An 18706-nucleotide genomic window follows, 5' to 3' on the forward strand; every position below is an offset into this window, starting at 1 on the left:
CTCGTGAATAAGCAGAACTTGACGGGGACATTCAAATGCTTAACAAGAAAAACGCTTCATGTGACAAACAAACAATTCTGTACATATTTATTAAAGCATACTGCGTGGAGATACGCAAATAAGCCCAAAATATGAACGCAACACGTTTATATCTTAAACGGTTTCCTCTCATGTCCTCTCAAGAAAACGCTTAATGCACTTAGACTGATATTAAAGAAACCAAATTCTATTTACAAATAAAGCACATGCAGAAAAACGGATGAGACTAAAATATAAACTTTCAGTATCACTTAAAATGCAAGCATTTTATACATTTTCTTCATAACGGTTTTATAAGGGTAGGAAATTGCTTAGTGTGGTAGTCATTTGTTAAAATGAATATAAAAATACAGTGTGTTCATGTCCGTCTGTCCGCTGAATTTGACCCATAATCTCTGATTCTCCTCATCTGTGATCATGGAAAAGGGGAATTACAATGACAAGTTGTAGGCCTACTCAATATGCTCGTTTAAAGGTCCCGTTTTTCGTGTTTTTTTTTGAAGCTTTGATTGTGTTTATAGTGTGCAATATAACATGCGTTCATGTTTCGCGTGTAAAAAAACACAGTATTTTTCACATAATTTACTTATCTGTATACCGCTGTTTCCACTGTAATAAAAACGGGCTGATGACTTCCTTGTTCTATGAAGTCCCTCCTTCAGAAATACATAACGAGTTCTAATTGTGCCAGCGGTTCCTGTGTTGTGATTCGACAGCAGCTTAGCGCTCCTTGCCCGGAAAGGTCACGCCTCTTACCATAACGTGGAGATGCATGCGCTCAGTGTTATTGTAAACATGTCTTTAATTTTACCCTATCAATTTGAGCCGGAATCAGACCCGGTGATTGGACTGCGGGATGAAAATAACAGCGTTTCGACGACATGGCGACAAACACACTCTACAAACGCAACTCTTGTGTATTCCTGTGGGCGGAGGTTAGTCAAAAAACTGTTTTAGTGACGTCATTAAAGAAGGAAGTAGAGGGATGTAGTCCAAACTGGCCGTTCGATGTAGGCGACTTCTGTTAAATAAAATATCTCGCTTGGCATTGAACTTTGAGCTTTAAAATTTTACAGATTTTATTTATACTCTAACAACAACATTACACACTAACTAAAGTTTGAAACATGGGATCACGAAGAACGGGACCTTTAATATGGAGGACCAGGGGTGCCACTTAAAAATAAAAAGAAGAATCAATTAATTAATTTAATAATTCAAACATAAAAATGTATATAAATGATTCACTTTTTATATGGGCAAATTAATAGACATATTTAAAGTTGTTTATTTAATTCCTGTTTTTAAATGTAGTTTAATAAAACAATAAAACAATACATTTTAAAAAAATTTTTTGAATGTATAAATAAATAGACAAATTTGAAATGGGATATTTAATTCATTTTTTAAAACGTAGATAAATAAAACAATAAAAAGTTAATTAGTAAATCATTTTAAATGCACATTTAAATCGCTTTTTTAAAAAGAATTTGGCAAATGCTTTTCTTTCTCTATTTACCAATTGCTTTTCTTTGTCGGTTTGCCAAATGCTTTTCTTTATCCATTTGTCAATCGAGTGGTAAAATGCCATTGGACAGTACACACGTGGGAGCAACCAATCAACTTTCGCCTCAATTTGAAGAGCCAATCCTCTCTTACTTGTAACACTCACTGTCATTGGACAGTTAGTACGGTGACCTGGAGGGGACATGTTCAGTTCATTTAGTTTTGTCGTGGCCACAACATATAAACTCGTGGAAACGTGATATTATGTCGTGGCCACAAGATATTAATTCGTGGGAAAGTGATAATAAGTTATGGCCTCGAGATCATATTTTGAGGGAACGATATATTTTTCTCATGGCCACGTGTTAAATGTGTAAACAACCTGCGTGACCATCGCAACCTGGAATTATCACAAATGGACAATACCATAATAATATTTTTAATTAAGAAAAAGAACGGAATTATATAAGCTGTGCTGTACGCAGGGTTTCATAATTACCGAGGTCATAAAATGTAGTTTACTAGGGGGGTACGGGGGCATGCTCCCCCGAGAAAATTTAGATTTCCCTGGTGTACATATGTGCATTTTTAAGACGTTTAAAGGCCAACAAATTGGATAACAATAGCTTTAAAACCATGTCAACAAATAAATGCATGCACAGTTTTGAGGCAGCTTTAATCGCATGTTTGGTAATTTCATGACTTAACAGAACACCGATGGCCATTGCTCGTAGTTTCTTTTGCGCTTTATTTAAGCTATAATAAAGTAATTATGCAGCGCGCGCCGGCGCATTTGCGAATGCAACTCTTGAGTGCGCGCCACGAGCACAGTATAACGGCTGATTGGACAGTCATGTTCATTTTTCTGAGTTTTACTAACATCATCTGACCGCAGTTCACTGTTGTTCAACTGAAGCTCCCTCGTCGTCACCTAACGTTACCTTTTCTGCGCTCGTTTGACTTGCGCCTGGCTCTGAGGCGAAGTCGGAATGCGCGTCTGAAAAGTATCCCGTTTGTTGTGGTTGTAAAGAGACAGTTCTATATAAACGCAGCGTTTTATTTGGCGATGTTTTAAAAAAAAAAAAGATTTTTATTTTTGGTATTTTATATGCTCTGTTGGTGGTTTGTGGAGTAGCATCACCCAGGGGGGATATTTTTTATCCCCACCGGGGATGAAAATAATTCAGCAGAGGCAGGGATACATAGACCAGAAGGGGGGAAATCCCCCCCCCCCGTCCCCCCTACAAATCGCACCCTGTGTATATTTGCTTTATTTTCCCTTCATTTCCCATATTTCTTTATCTAATTAATATTCTATACTTTATGACTGTATTTCTGTAGCCTATTTCTGTAAATGAGCATCTGTTTTCACTTGTAGCCCCTCGTGCCTGTGACACATCATTCGAATTAATTCAGAGTTTAAGTTTAAAAAATGTGTTACTATTTTAGAATATTTTGTTTATTATTTGTATATAACCTATGAAAGCTTTTATTTCTGTAAGCGCACGGGAATCTTACAGGGAGTTCATTTACGGGAATATTGTGTATATATATATATATATATATATATATATATATATATATATATATATATATATATATATATACCACCCTTATTTTTCATTCTTAATTAAAAATATTATTATGGTATTGTCCATTTGTGATAATTCCAGGTTGCGCAGGTTGTTTACACATTTAACTCGTGGCCATAAGAAATTATGTGACTTTACATGGCGTGGCCACGACATAAGGATGTCGTTACCTCGACAAAATGATCTCGTGGCCATAACTTATTATCACATTCCCACGAATTAATATCTTGTGGCCACGACATATTATCACGTTCCCACGAGTTTATATGTTGTGGCCACGACAAAACTAAATGAACCGAACATGTCCCCTCCAGGTCACCGTACTAACTGTCCAATGACAGTGAGTGTTACAAGTAAGAGAGGATTGGCTCTTCAAATTGAGGCGAAAGTTGATTGGTTGTTCCCACGTGTGTACTGTCCAATGGCATTTTACCACTCGATTGACAAATGGATAAAGAAAAGCATTTGGCAAACCGACAAAGAAAAGCAATTGGTAAATAGAGAAAGAAAAGCATTTGCCAAATTCTTTTTAAAAAAGCGATTTAAATGTGCATTTAAAATGATTTACTAATGAACTTTTTATTGTTTTATTGATCTACGTTTTAAAAAATGAATTAAATATCCCATTTCAAATTTGTCTATTTATTTATACATTCAAAAAAGATTTTTAAAATGTATTGTTTTATTGTTTTATTAAACTACATTTAAAAACAGGAATTAAATAAACAACTTTAAATGTCTATTAATTTGCCCATATAAAAAGTGATTCATTTATATACATTTTTATGTTGAATTATTAAATTAATTAATTGATTCTTCTTTTTATTTTTAAGTGGCACTCCTGGTCCTCCATACTTTAAGCATCATTTAAACGTTTCCAACAAATAAATGAATCGACTTTTCTCAGTGTGTTTATCACATAGATTTATTTGGATACGATGACTGAAGCAGCGTGAGCGTCCAGGATTTGACACGGTAAACAGATTGACATTGTAAACGAAATTCTACAAAACTTCAGTAAAAAATAAATAAATAAATAAAATGATCATGCGATGCGATAAAATAGCTTCTCTTCCCTGCAAACGATACCATTAAAATTGTTAACGTTCCACTTAATGGCAGAAACAAAACAAAAGGTAAGCAAGAATCTGTATTTCAGTACGAGTAATAGAGGGCAATCCTGTCAAAATGGCGGCGCCGCCCCGGCATGCAACGAGGCGTGACGTCGGTTCGTATTCTCTATACACAAATCCGCCGCGAACTCTATGGGTGCCGCCATCTTGCCTGCCGCCATTACTGCGTGCCTGCGAAGTGTGACGGTGTGACACTTGCCGGTGCCCTCTAATGACATTTCAATTATTAAAGCGCATCCTGCTCATTAAAGAAAATGTCTGGTGAAAGGGAACATGGGTAGATGATGTCAGGCAGTGGCCAAAACTTACCGATAAAGGTAATTTATAGACAACATAATGTAATATGTAAAAATGTAATGTAATGTAATTAAGAAGTGATGACAACAATAAAACCGAACGCTGTCATTACTAGCTGTGTTGCTAATATGTTCACAAGCTTCACAGTTTCAAATAATTATTAGGCCATCCTTAAAAATATTCTTGTTTGCCATAACCCGACCGACCCTGTCAATTTAGGACCGACCCAATTAATTATTTTTTCCCCTTTTAGTCCGACTGACTTGCCGATTGTAATTGCGTTAAGACCCACGGATTTTTTTTACTCTTCAAACAGCTAATACAAATGCAATAAAATGTGAGACACACGCAATTGACGCTTTTCACACGCTCTCACGCCACACATCCATTTTCTCACGCACAGAAAAATCGCGAAGTAAAGAGGACACAGAGACCGACAGACTAGACAGAGCAGGTTACTTATGATAGAAAAAAATCTCAGCTCTCAAATTCTGTCAATTTTATTACGAAATTCAAACAATAAATACCGTTTTGGTGCTTGTAAATGTGACATGCTAGAAATACAGATTAAAAAATATTACAACATCAAACGACGTATGTTATGTTCTTGTAAACATGTTTTTCAAAATGGATTTATGTATTCACACTTACCTTTGTCTGAGGTAAATCTCTCAGAAATGACCGAACGCTGTCAGCTAGCAGCTCCTCACACAGAACCTGTTTTGGCTGATATGTGTACTGTATTACATCTTTATTATATTTTTACTTATATCATTATATAAAGTTGTTATTATAATAAAAAATGCATTATATTTAAATTGTTATTTTTAAATAATACTGCCAGCTGATAGGGCTCTCTGTATGTTTACAGCATTAAGTTAGGTGAGTTGTTTTTTTCTTGAGAAAAATTAATGCCTACCTTGTGTAGCCTAGCTAATATTTATCCAAACGAGTCAATATTAAATCAAATCACAATAATAATTAAATCATAATTGAATAAAAATAATAAAAAAAGTGTAGCTTACCAGAAATTGTAGCCTACCATGTAAACATTGCACTAAACCTAATAAAATTCAGCTTAGTTACTAAAATGTTTTGACAATCACAATACACTTAATGTGATGCAATAAAAAAAAAAAAATGTTTTACATTTTTTACGACCTACCGACCATTTTTTATTTTTTTGGCTGTTACGGCAAACCAAAATATTTTTAAGGATGGCCTTAGCCACGACCAGTTGTAGCAATAAAATACATGTTCTTACAGGTATTCACGATTATTTTATTAATCATCTGGCATGCGATGAGCCATCTCGGTTATGTGTTTCATCCACTTTTGACGCACATCTTGGTCCTCCGCTCGACCAGGAACTCTGTGCAATCCATATGGCCGTAAACATGGGCAGTCAATGTGCAACAAAGCTTCGTGGATTACACAAACGGTTTTATTCTAGGCCTGTAGTTTTGTGCTGTTGTTAAAACAACCAACCACACAACACGCTCTGCCCGGCATCACTGGACAGCATACGTACTAAAAAAAAACTATATAGCTAACATCTGCTACAGCCTACGGGACCAACACGCTACTTCTGCTACTTCCTTAGCAGCAAGGCACGGCGGCGCTGCTTTACTTCCGTGTTTCGCCGGATTTGTCTATATGTTATTTAAATGTAGGAGTTTGTCTAGCCGGTTCTCTCTGTCCCTCCCCTTTCCCCATACACACAGGAGACAGCAGAGTTTTTTCTCGTGATCACGACATAAAAGTTCTTTTTACAATGATTGATTCTGAAACACACTGTACACGGATTCTACTGTTGCTATAGTAACGAACACAACTTTGACGCGCATCTGATCGGCGGATAAAACATGCGCTCATATATCTTGCCAGCTAAATGTTTACTTCACTTAATAATAAAGTTTACAATAAATAAATACATATAGGTTAATCAATCATTGTTCAATAAATGTACGCTTAACATATTGTTTGTGTAATTAACATAATATTTAACAGAGCATCTCAAGCCAGGCAGCTGTCTTCAGAACGATGCCAGATTATTCTATAATTCTAAAGACTTTTAGATTAAACCAACTTTATTTTCCGTACTCATTTAAAAATATATATATATTACATAATGTGTTTGTTATTTTTATTCGTCACGTAGGATAGGCTGTGATATCATGTGCGTTAAACTGTCTTCCTCCTATCTTCCATTAAAAAGAGGTGCAATACTCCAGATTTCCAAAAAACAAAACAAAAAAACTTTAATCCAGTTGATATAGATATAGGCTAAAACAATCTTGGGATGCTGTTTGAGAAGCGTGTTTATGTGTGTTGTCCTACAAATGTAGAAAATACAATAGAGAATACGAACCGACGTCATGCCGTGTTGCATGCCGGGGCGGCGCCGCCATTTTGACAGGATCGCCCCCTACTACTTTTCTTTTTTTTTTTTTTTTTTTTTTTTAAATCAAAATAGACTTTATTCAAATACAAACATTTAAGGCATATTTAACAATCATAAATCAGTGTTTCGTGTTGATACAGCATTTAAAGAAAAACAGAACAAACAGAGAAGAAAAAAAAAAAAAAAAAAAAAAAAAAAAAGGAAAAAGGGGGGTCTTAATCTAATAACATATACGAGTCCAAAGCCGAAAGAAGTTTCAGGGCATTTCTGTCCATCATCCATTGAAGGGATTTTGCAAATAACTTCAAATCATTTTTCCATCCCGTGAAATGGGGTTTAACCTTTAAATACTTGCATCTGTGGATAAAGTGTTTTCCTAACACAATCAGGTTATTTATCAAAAATTCTATATTTTTATCATTTATAAACACTCCAGCTTTAATCGATGTCATATTCAAAGGATGTAACAATATATCTTTAGATTGTATCCAATTTTGAAATGAAAGCCAAAATTCATTTACCAATTCACACTGAAAGAAAATATGCTCTACCGTTTCAATGTCTTTCTCACAAAATCCACATGAATTGTTTTCCCAATTAAATCTCTCATGTAAAAAGGAGTTGGATGGATAGATGTCATTTAAGATTTTGAATGTCACTTCTTTAGCCTTGGGAAGAATTGGGTATGATAAATATCGTTTCCTTATTTTTTTCGCTTTTTCCACACTAAAGTCTTGCAGAACATATTTTCTTTTCAGTTGATTAGGATAATACTGTTTAGATAAGATATTTCTAATAAACTTATTTGTAAACTGTTTGCTATTTAAATTGATACCTTCAATGCAAAGTGATCTCATTTCTGATTTAGAGTTAGAATATATTACAAACTGCTGAATCATTGTTTTCAGGGGTGCTGGGATGGCCTTTATCGCTCTATTGTATTCTCTAATTGGGCACTTGAAATTAAATTTATCACAAAAGTCACTGTAATATAGCAAATTACCAAAATTATCCATCAAATGACTTACTGCCCATATACCTTTTTCCATCCAAGTACCGAAAAACAATGATTTCCTATTACTCAGAATATATCTGTTGTTCCACAAAGGTGTATTGTGTGGTGTAAAGTTGTGTTTAAACATTAGTTTCCAGTACAGAAGAACTTGTTGGTGGAATTCAGATAATTTTACAGGTAATTTGTATACATCATAGTCACAACGCAAAAGTAAATCAATTCCACCCATCTTTTGAAAAATAGCATTTGGGATAGTAAACCAAAAAGCATCTTTGTGACAAACAAAGGACTTCAACCATTTCAATTTTAGTACACCATTCATCACAGAAAAATCTATGACATTCATGCCACCCTCTTCAATACTCTTAATCATGTCAGCTTTTCTAATGTAATGGCATTTATCCTTCCAAATAAATTGGAAATTTATCTTGTTTAATAAATTGATCATATTATCTGATATTTCTAAAGAGAAGGCAGGGTAAATAGCTCTGGATATACTCTCCATCTTGGATAATAAAACCCTACCGAAAATTGTTATATCCCTTTGTAGCCAGGAATTCAATATCGCTTTACATTTATCAATATTTCTAAGAATGTTTTCTTTTTCCCTTATTTCTTTATGTCTGGTGACCGTGATGCCCAAATATCTGACTTCTGTTTTAACCTGTATATTCTCAATTACACGAGCTGGATGATTGTGTAAAGCAAGAATTTCACATTTTTTAATGTTCAATGTAACACCTGATGCTTTTGAGAACTGACTGATTGAATCCAACGCTGTGGAGATCTGCCTTTCATCTTTTAGAAATAGAGTCGTATCGTCTGCAAACTGACTTATGATAATGTGTTTTCCCATGATGTTTAAGCCATCAGATTTATTCATTTTAATCATGATAGACAGTAGTTCAGCAACCAATATAAATAATAAAGGCGAGCTGTTGCAGCCCTGTCTAATGCCCCTCTTAACTCTGAACCGTGAACATGTGCCATGTTCCAGAGATACACAACTGTTTATATCATTGTAAAGCAGACTAATTAAATTTGTAAATTTCCGTCCAAAACCAAAAAGATTTAAAGTTTCTAAAATAAAGGGATGTTCTACCGAATCGAAAGCTTTGTAGAAATCTAAAAAAACAATGAAACCCTGATCTGCAAACATTTGACTGTAATCGATTAAATCTAATACCAATCGTATGTTATTATGTATAGATCTTCCAGCAAGGAAGCCAGATTGTGTTTCATTTATTATCTGGGGCAAGCCTTTTTTCATTCTAGCTGCAATAATTCCCGATAATAATTTGTAATCAGTATTCAAAAGCGTAATGGGTCTTAAATTATCTAGTAATCTTTTGTCTTTGCCATGTTTGGGAATAAGTATTATTAAGCCTTGCTTCATGGTTGTCATTAATTCGTTCTTAGCTATGCATTCTTGAATTGCCTTAAATAACATTTGTCTAATATCTTTCCAAAAGAATCTATAAAATTCGGCTGTGAGCCCATCCGTACCTGGGGATTTATTCAATGATAATCTTAAACTCACATCATCCAGTTCTTCAATTTTTAATTCTGACTCACAAAGTTCTTTAAATGAATCATCAATCTTGGGTATGAAGTCTTTAATTTTATTTAGAAAATTTGAAGAATGTTGTTGGGAATATGCAGAAGTGTAGAGATTATTATAAAATGCAAAGACCGTCTTCTCAATGGTTTTATTATCCTTACACTCTGATCCATTTATCAATAGGCTTGATATTGCCTTATTTTCCTGTCTTCTCTTCTCTAAATTGCTGAAGTACGAGGTGTTCTTTTCTCCTTGCTCTATCCACTTCGCTCGCGATCTCACAAACGCACTTTGAGCTCTTTTGCAATACATATCATCTAATTTGGACTGCAGTATTAATAATTTGTCTTTATCTTCATTGTTTAATTCTGCCTTATCACAGTATTTACTAATTTCTTGGAACAAGTTACATTCTTCTCTTCTTTTTTTCAAGGCAATCTCCTTACTAAATTTTATGGAACTTTCTCTAATTCTATATTTCACAAATTCCCATTTACAGCAAAAACCATTTATAGTCTCATTATTTTCAATTTCAGTTATTATTTCTTTTATCTTTGTACAATATTCTTCATTTTTTAACAGACTAGCATTAAATTTCCAGTAGCCTTTATTTTTCCTTATTCTATCAACTGGATTTAATTTCATTTCTACAATACAATGATCTGTTAATGGGGCTTTAGAAATCGAGATATCTGAGGCAAGTTCTCCAAGCGAGTAATCCACCAGCCAGTAGTCAATCCTAGATTTACAGGTATTATTTGGTTTAAACCAGGAATATTGTTTTACACCTGGATTTATGCTTCTCCAAATATCTATCAGGTGATTTTTATTCATAAATTCCTCTATTGTATGGTTTAAGTGGTAGGTGTCAAATTTAGTGGGCCATCTATCTTCCCATTCGTCAGGTGTCATATTCCAGTCACCTCCCATTAAAATAAAGTCTGTAGGATAAACTATTTTGAGTTCTGATAAAGTATTTGTAATTTCTTCAAGCATTTGTTTATTTTGGGCAACAGTTCTATGACCATACACATTAATTAGTATGAAAAAACAACCATCAATTTTTAGAACCACCATCAGCCAATGACCTTGGTTATCTGTCCTGTATGTGACTATATCACCTGGAAACCTATTAAAACAAACTGCAACACCAGCAGACTTATTGGTCCCATGACTAAACAGTATTCGATCACCCCATTGGTTAGACCAAAACTTAACATCCACTTCGGAAGAATGAGTTTCTTGTAATAACAGACATTGTGATTTTCGCCCTTTACAAAATAAAAATAATGCTTTTCTTTTGACTAAATCTTTTAGACCCCTCACGTTTAACGAAGCAAATGAGACTGAACACTTGAACATTACTGAACAGGAAATATTTAAACTAAGAAAATAAATAAAGAAGAAGAAAAAAAATATTAAGAACTTAGTTCAAAGCTTATTAACGCTGATTAGCAAATACAACAATAGTCCCATGTCCTCTTAACACACTCCTTCAAACCTCTAATGTCAGAAGATCAAACCTTTCCTTCGTTTAACCAATTCGACGACCCTCTATGTATCCGTGCGGTCCGCGGTAATAGGCACGCTTTCCTTCCCGACGAGCCTGTTCAATCTGCGGCCACAGTTTTTTCCTTGCCTCTCTATCCTCTAATGGTAGCATCTCGGCAAGGCGGACACCTTTCTCTCTGCACACCGGGGAATCCTTGCAGCGACGCCATAACTCCTCCTTGACAAGTCTCCGGACAAATAACACAACTACATGTCTATTCCTGTTGTCTTCTTTTCGTCCGACTCTGTGCACAATATCAATCGCTTCTTCGAGCTGTCGCTGTTCCAAGTCAGGGGCGATCTCCTTGAACAGTTGTATGACGTCTGTTCTAATGTTCTCGTCCTTTCTTTCTGATAAACCTTTCAGTTTCAGACACCATCGCATCTTATATCTCTCCTGGTCCCTGATTCTCTCTTTAAGCTCTTGATTTTCTTTGCACAGACGTTCATTGCACTTTTCTAACTCGATGACTTTCCCCTTGCATTCCTTAACTTCTTCAGCATTGAACTGCACGGCTTTTGATAGGCTAGCAATCATGCTGCTACTCTGTTTAGCTTGCTCTCGCAATTGCGTCAGTTGCTCATTAAAGTTCTTCTCTAAACTCTGAATGGCTTCCAGTATGGTCAAGTTAGACACCTCGTTTTCTTTTAATGTAGTTTTGCTCTTTTTCCCAGCTGGAATCTTACTCGGAGTTATTGGCGTAGTCGAGTCTTTTCTTTTACTAATTGTGTTAACCTCCATATCGTAGTCATGATCTGTAGACTGTTCGAGGATCTTTGTGCTCATCGCAGCTTGCTTTTTTTCACTGTCCCCTTCTTTAATTATCAGTCTGGCCGGTTTGATCATACTTTTTAATTGTTTGGAGCGTTTTTATCAGCAGGTAATCAGATTTGGGACAATTTCTCTTCCGTCTCTGACGCGAGCGACTGTTCAACACGCCATCTTGCCCGGAAGTTCGCCCCCTACTACTTGCACTGAAATGAATACAGATACTTGCTTACCTTTTGTTTTGTTTCTGCCATTAAGTGGAACATTCACATTTTTAAGGGTATCATTTGCAGGGAACAGAAGCTTTATAGCGTCGCATGATAATTTTATTTTTTTTAACTAAGTTTTGTAGAATTTCGTTTACAATGTTCATCTGTTTACCGTGTCGCACACTGGACGCTCACTGCTGCTTCAGCCATCATATGAATATCCAAATAAAAGTATGTGTTCAACACGCTGAGAAAAATCGATTCATTTATTCGTTGGAAACGTTTAAATTATGCTTAAACGAGCATATTGAGTAGGCCTACAACTGTTGTCATTGTAAATATTCCTTTCCACGATCCCAGAGAATCAGAGATTATGGGTCAGTCAGCGGACAGACGGACACGAACACACTGTATTTTTATATTTATTTCAACAGATGACAAACAAAATCAAAACCCTAGGAGCTTGTCAACAGTTTAGTAGTGAGTCCTTGCAAGGGCACCTTTTAAAAACGCTGGCTTAGTGTATTATGATGACATTATATTAAAAGAGGTGCAGACAAGCCCTGAATATGAACGCAACGCGTTCTCCACACAGTATGCTTTAACAGATATGCACAGAATCTTGTGTTTGTCTCGGTGCATTAAGCGTTTCTTCATTCTTAAAAGCATTTGAATGTCATGAATTCACGAGCGGAGTTAGAGTCAGACTCGCAAAAGGTAATGTTAATTATTAAACCAAAAATTTCAAAAAACACTCAGCAATGTCATTCTTTTATTGAGTGATATGCAGTGGGTTTAATCAGTGCCATTACTAAAAGATTTGCCATCCGGCGTATTCTCGTCATCTCCTCGACCTGCTTTCCTTGCTGTTTTTACACGTAGAAAAGGCAAAAAACGTTGCTCATTGTCCGGTTCTCTCTCAGAACGATTATCAGAGTTACTATCACCATTATCGATGCAGCATTAATGACATACAATGGTGAAATTTTTCACAATCATGACAGAAAACAAAATACTGCACTAAACTCAATAACGGAAATGCTGTGCGATCCTGTCAAGATGGCGTAAACAAAGAAGTTACCCAGAACTCAACGCGGCGTGACGTCAGAATCGTATTCTCTTATATCACTGAATTAAATGACATAGGCTATAAATCATATTTCTTATATACATTGAGTGACGTTTTTAGGTAAACGAACACTGAAACTGCGATGATTAAAATAGCGTCGTAAAGATACACAATAAGGTTCAAACAGAATACTATATGGTGACATCAAAATTAGTTTTAATAAACAATATTATTAAATATTGGGGGGGGGGGGGGGGGAGTCGCTTGTTTTGGGCTTGTTTTCACAGGCCTGGTTGCTTATTTGTCTCGCGAGATCTGGCAACACTGCGCTGATGCCAGTCATTGGGGTGTACAGTAAACATGGAAAGGAACCTGCGACACGCTCAGTCAGTCAGGCTGCGTGTCCACTGGAGCAGAGCAAGCAACCAGAGCATTTTTAGATTAATTCTTATGGAAGTTGAGCGTCACTTAACTTACGCGCGGCTCAACTTCCATAAGAATGAACCGAAAACACTCGCTCTTTTAACTGCTCGCTCCGCGCCAACGGACACACACCATCAGTCAGTCAGTCTCTCTGGCTGTTTAGTGCCGTTAACCGTCCTCGTCATCCTCAATAAAGCCCTTACAGTAACGTGAGTGCTCGGAGTTAGTAATTCATATCTGCCTCCATTTCGTTAGCAACGGCCAACTTCCAATCAATTTCCGAAGGACGAAATCAAGTCCCGCCCTCTCATTTCAGATGCCGTTTCACTTGGATAGACGTCACAGTACAGAAGAAAAGACAATCGCAACTTCCGTTTCATGCCGACTTTAATAACAGGCTTGTTTGAGATGCGCCTAGCCTCGCCTGAAGTTCAGCCGAGAGTAGGCGGCTGCAGTTAGGGGAGGAGTGAAAAAAGTGCAGGCAAGACGAACAGTTCTCTGTTCTCGTAGTGGATCAGAACCTACGAGATCAAAGGCGGATATCGCGAGATTCACACTCGTGCGCTGTGTTGCTGATAAACTGGATGTAATTTAAGTTCTGTTGCTTTTATATGAAAATAAACATAATGAACAATACACCCAAAGTACTTGTTATTTATTTCCATTCGAAAGATGTGTGTATCAATCATTTTTACTTTAATTATAGACATGTTTTTATTTTTTTTTTTTATAAATGACAACGAACGATCACTGTGTCAGAGAGTTTGGGAATATTCACACATTATTTTTACACATAAAAACATGATATTAGAGTTTTAAAATCAAACATTTTAAATCAGATCAATACATCACGGTTGTTTAAACCAATAAGCTTTAAGCTGTGTCGTCAGCAAGTCGTTTCCCATCGTGCTTTTGGTCAGCGCAGTCGGTGGAGAGCAACTGCGCTCGACTGCAGAATCCGACACGTCCGCCTCGCACTCGCGAGAGGTTTTTGACACACGTCGGCATGACATCAGAGCAAGGCGGCCCACCCTCGGACACATTTCTAACCGGCATGCATCTCGCGGTGATCACCGGTGATCGGTTCTGCGCAGAATTTGCTCATCTCAAACAAGCCTATTATTTCTACCGACACTTAACACCTACCACACAACCTCATGTAGACGCGCAATACATTTTAAGCATAGATGGCGTGACCGCATACAGGTCGCGGAGCAGGCGGGTATAGCCGTGGCTGGTCGACTGACAGGCGCGTTTATCCGTGGCAGGTCGCGGGGCAGGCGGGTATAGCCGTGGCAGGTCGAGTGACTGGCGCGTATATCTGTGACAGATCGAGTGGCAGCTGCCACTAGCGGTGACGGGTCGAGTGACAGGTCTCAGTGGCAGCTGCCCCTGCAACGCAAAGATTTTACCCCTACTGCGGTTTTCCTAGCTGTCAAAAACTAATGGGTAACTAGCATGGATTAGCTGCGGTCGTTAACCAAGGACTGAAACAAACCAACGTAACCAGAAATATAATTTCGTAACATTCAGTATCATAAAACACATTCTCACTTGTAAAATGCAATCCCTTGCTGTCTGGTTTTTAGATTTCTTTCGTTTGAACATCCATACGCAGCACAAAAGTCCGCCATCGTCCATGAATTCAAAGTACAGGCGGAGATAGCAGCGTTACCTAGCTACTTTCTATGACAAGACCCCTGTTCCAAGATGGCGGCGGTTTTGACGCATGCTTAGAACCCCAAGGCGACATCTAGTGTATATATCTATGGTATATCAAGAGCATGATCAAGAGTAGGGACACGTTTATGTGTATTTTGTTTTGTGATTTCAACGGAATGAATAGAGAGTCTCTGCAACAGCGACAGATTGAAGCGCTCGTCCGTGTGAATCCGCAGTGTGCACGAGCGCCAAGAGAATACTGTTGTGCCTCTGATAACAGCGACAACGAGCACTTAACATGATTTCAAAAACAACACATCCCAGCGCCAGATCGCCTATTATTAACTCAAATTGATAATCAACTAGAGGTGTTTATTTTGTATTAGATATCCGCGAGATGTTTCAAAAAGTGGTGGGGACATGTCCCACCCACAAATTGCACCTATGATTACAGGAATCTTTAATAGTTTCTTGTCCATCTGTAACCAATCCAGTTACATGTACACAATCTGCAATCTGCCTGTGGGTCTGGGCCTGTCCTGCACCCCAGCCATGTGCTTAACTAGGAGAGAAAAGGACTCTTTCCCTCTAAGGTTCAAACTTACAATACAAGTTTGTCATCGGTCCTTCATTCAATGCAGAAGATATCGATTGCGACTTCAGCACCATCGGACTGAACCCTCAGGACTTTCTACTGCAACGGTATATTTGGGACGCTCTTCAAAAAGGTTGAGGCCTAATGCAAGTATCTTACAATATACTAAATTGCTGCTAGTTAGTTAAAGTTGTGAACCTCCTTTGTTAACAAAGGAGTTTTGTAATGAATACTGATGATTCTTTCCTGGTTTTTGGCTTCTCCATAGCTCCATTTCCTGTTCCCACTTTGGTTCCACTCTATCATTCCTCATTTAGCTTGTGTATGTATGTGTTTGTTAGTGTAGTTATGTGTTAGTGATTTAAAACTTAAAAAGTTACTTAAAAGTTACTTAAAAACTTAAAAGTTAATAAAACTTGTGCACAATCAATATTTGGTTCTGACTCCCCGTCTGTGAATAAATTGGCTCTTAAATGATTTAGATCTTATTACCAGCTCTAAGCACTGTAAATGCTAAGAAATAATTATTTTTCTATGACCATGAAAAATACCCTTCTCTTAGAATTAATAATCAATATATTCACTGAATAAACTGATTGATTGATTGATTGTAATTTTAATGTAGCTACATCAAGTTAATCTGATTAACTGATTCAAATATTCACAATAAGTCTTAATTAATAATCATAATGAGTTATGAATAATTATTAATATTTCCCCTTTGAGCTAATTTGCCACACCTGCAACCAAGTTATCATTCTAGAGATCAGCCATTTACTCACCAGCATTCCATTTGCTATGTATCACTTCCATGTACAAACTGTCAACAGCATTCAATTGTGCAATTGTGAAGGCACAGTACAGTAGCAAATATCAACAATATAGTTGTTGAATTACAGTGGTTTGCTGTGAAAGTTCTGCTAGAGAGAATAAGTCATAAAGAGGAGTCCAAGTTATATTTTTGTTCATTTACAATGGTTTGCTGTGAAATTTCTCCAGAATCTTCATTCTGAGTTCTGCTAGAGAGAACAAACTATAAAGTGGAGTCTAAGTTATATGCAATGACATTTAAGTAACAATTTACAATATGGTTCAATTTCTTAATATTAGTTAATGCATTTAGGTATCATGAACTTACAATGAGCAACGCTTTTGCAGGATTTATTATCTTGGTTAAAGGATTACTTCAAATGAAAATGACCCCAAGCTTTACTCACCCTCAAGCCATAGGTGTATATGACTTTTTGTTTATGATGATCACAATCTTAGAAATATTAATAAATATCCTGACACATCAGAGGTTTATAATGGCAGTATGCGTTACCAAACGACTATGAGCTGAAGAAAGTGTCTCAATCCATCACATATTCCATACAAGGGTTAATAAAGGCCTTCTGAAGTGAAGCGATGCGTTTGTGTAAAAATAATATCCGTGTGTAACAAGTTATGAAGAAAATATCTAGCTTCTGCCAGACCACCTTCTGTATTCTTCAAAAAGCTTAAGCTGTATGTCTTATGCCTTCCCTATTCAACTTACAGAACTGATGCGACACCAGTTACGTTTTTTCCATAATTTGAATACGGAAGGCGGTCTGGCGGAAGCTAGATATCTAACTTTATGCGTCAGGATATTTAATCATATTTCTCCGACTGTGTTCATCAGAAAGAAGAAAGTCATATATATCTAGGATGGCTTGAGGGTGAGTAAAGCTTTGGGTAATTTTCATTTGAAAGTGAACTAATCCTTTAATATTAATTTCTACAGTTTTAAACATTTCAAGTTAAACAAATTAATGAAGTTATATCATGGTATTATGAATGAAAGGGAATTAACAAAGAAAAACAATATTTAAAGATTAAATTATGTGAGGAAAGATAAAACACACACACACACACAAAATACATACCGCAATAAAAAAAAAGTAGTAGTAACTGAAAATTAAGCAGAATAAACTTAATTTACATTTTATTAAGTTATGTGAATTAAGTTACTACACTCTAAAGAAAACTGGTTCTAAACAGTATCAAATTAGGGTTCTTCAGCTTGTAACAATAGCAGAACCCTTTTTGGTGCTAAGTAGAACCCTTTTTATAAGGTTCCATAAATAACCATGCTTTGAAAGTGCTATAGGACCTCAATAGTGTGATAAAGATGATTGGTTACAATTTGAAAGTTAAAATTTGTAGACATTTTAAGAAAGAAATCATTTACCTGTTGAGAGTGTGTTGACAGTCTAATTGAATGGGTAAGATACAGAAAACTAGTAATGATGTGGCTTTTACAGGTACAGATACAGAAGGCAGGAAAAAGAACCCTAAACTCTTACAAAAGAACCATTTCAGCATGTGTAACCGAGTGGATAATTAGGATGGTGTACGGGGTGGGGCATATGTTTACTTCGCTCTATAAATGGTGCAAAGTTCGGCAGGTGGCGTGACTTCCTGACGTTTGATTCTTTTCCGTCTCCTTCCGGTGTTGTGACCCTGAAGCGCCATAGCGAGAGAGAACCCCTCCCGATGCAAGACGGTGAGCGCGTGGGTGGTATACGATAGTATGCAAGTTGGTGCTGTCGTGTTTGCCGTGCTAGCAACGAACTGTATCATGCAGTGTTTTCAGTCTACTCTATTGCGCCACGTTTCTAGTCCACTGTTGGATTACGGCAGAGATCTTCCTTTGTGGATTTCTATGTATATGGACCTTTGATGTCTAGGCCCTGCTGTTTTGCTTATTTTGTTTTCGTATGTTTTATGTTGATTGTTATAAATTTATGTTTGGTTTGAACTGATTTTTTGTTTTCTACTACTTTGTTAATTAAGTGATTGACTGTACCAACCGCTAGAGGGTCTATTTGTGTGCATAAAAGGGGAGTTTTTAACCCGT

The sequence above is a fragment of the Megalobrama amblycephala genome, linkage group LG19 (genome assembly GCF_018812025.1).
Source record: "Megalobrama amblycephala isolate DHTTF-2021 linkage group LG19, ASM1881202v1, whole genome shotgun sequence".
In the NCBI taxonomy this organism is placed as follows: Eukaryota; Metazoa; Chordata; class Actinopteri; order Cypriniformes; family Xenocyprididae; genus Megalobrama; species Megalobrama amblycephala.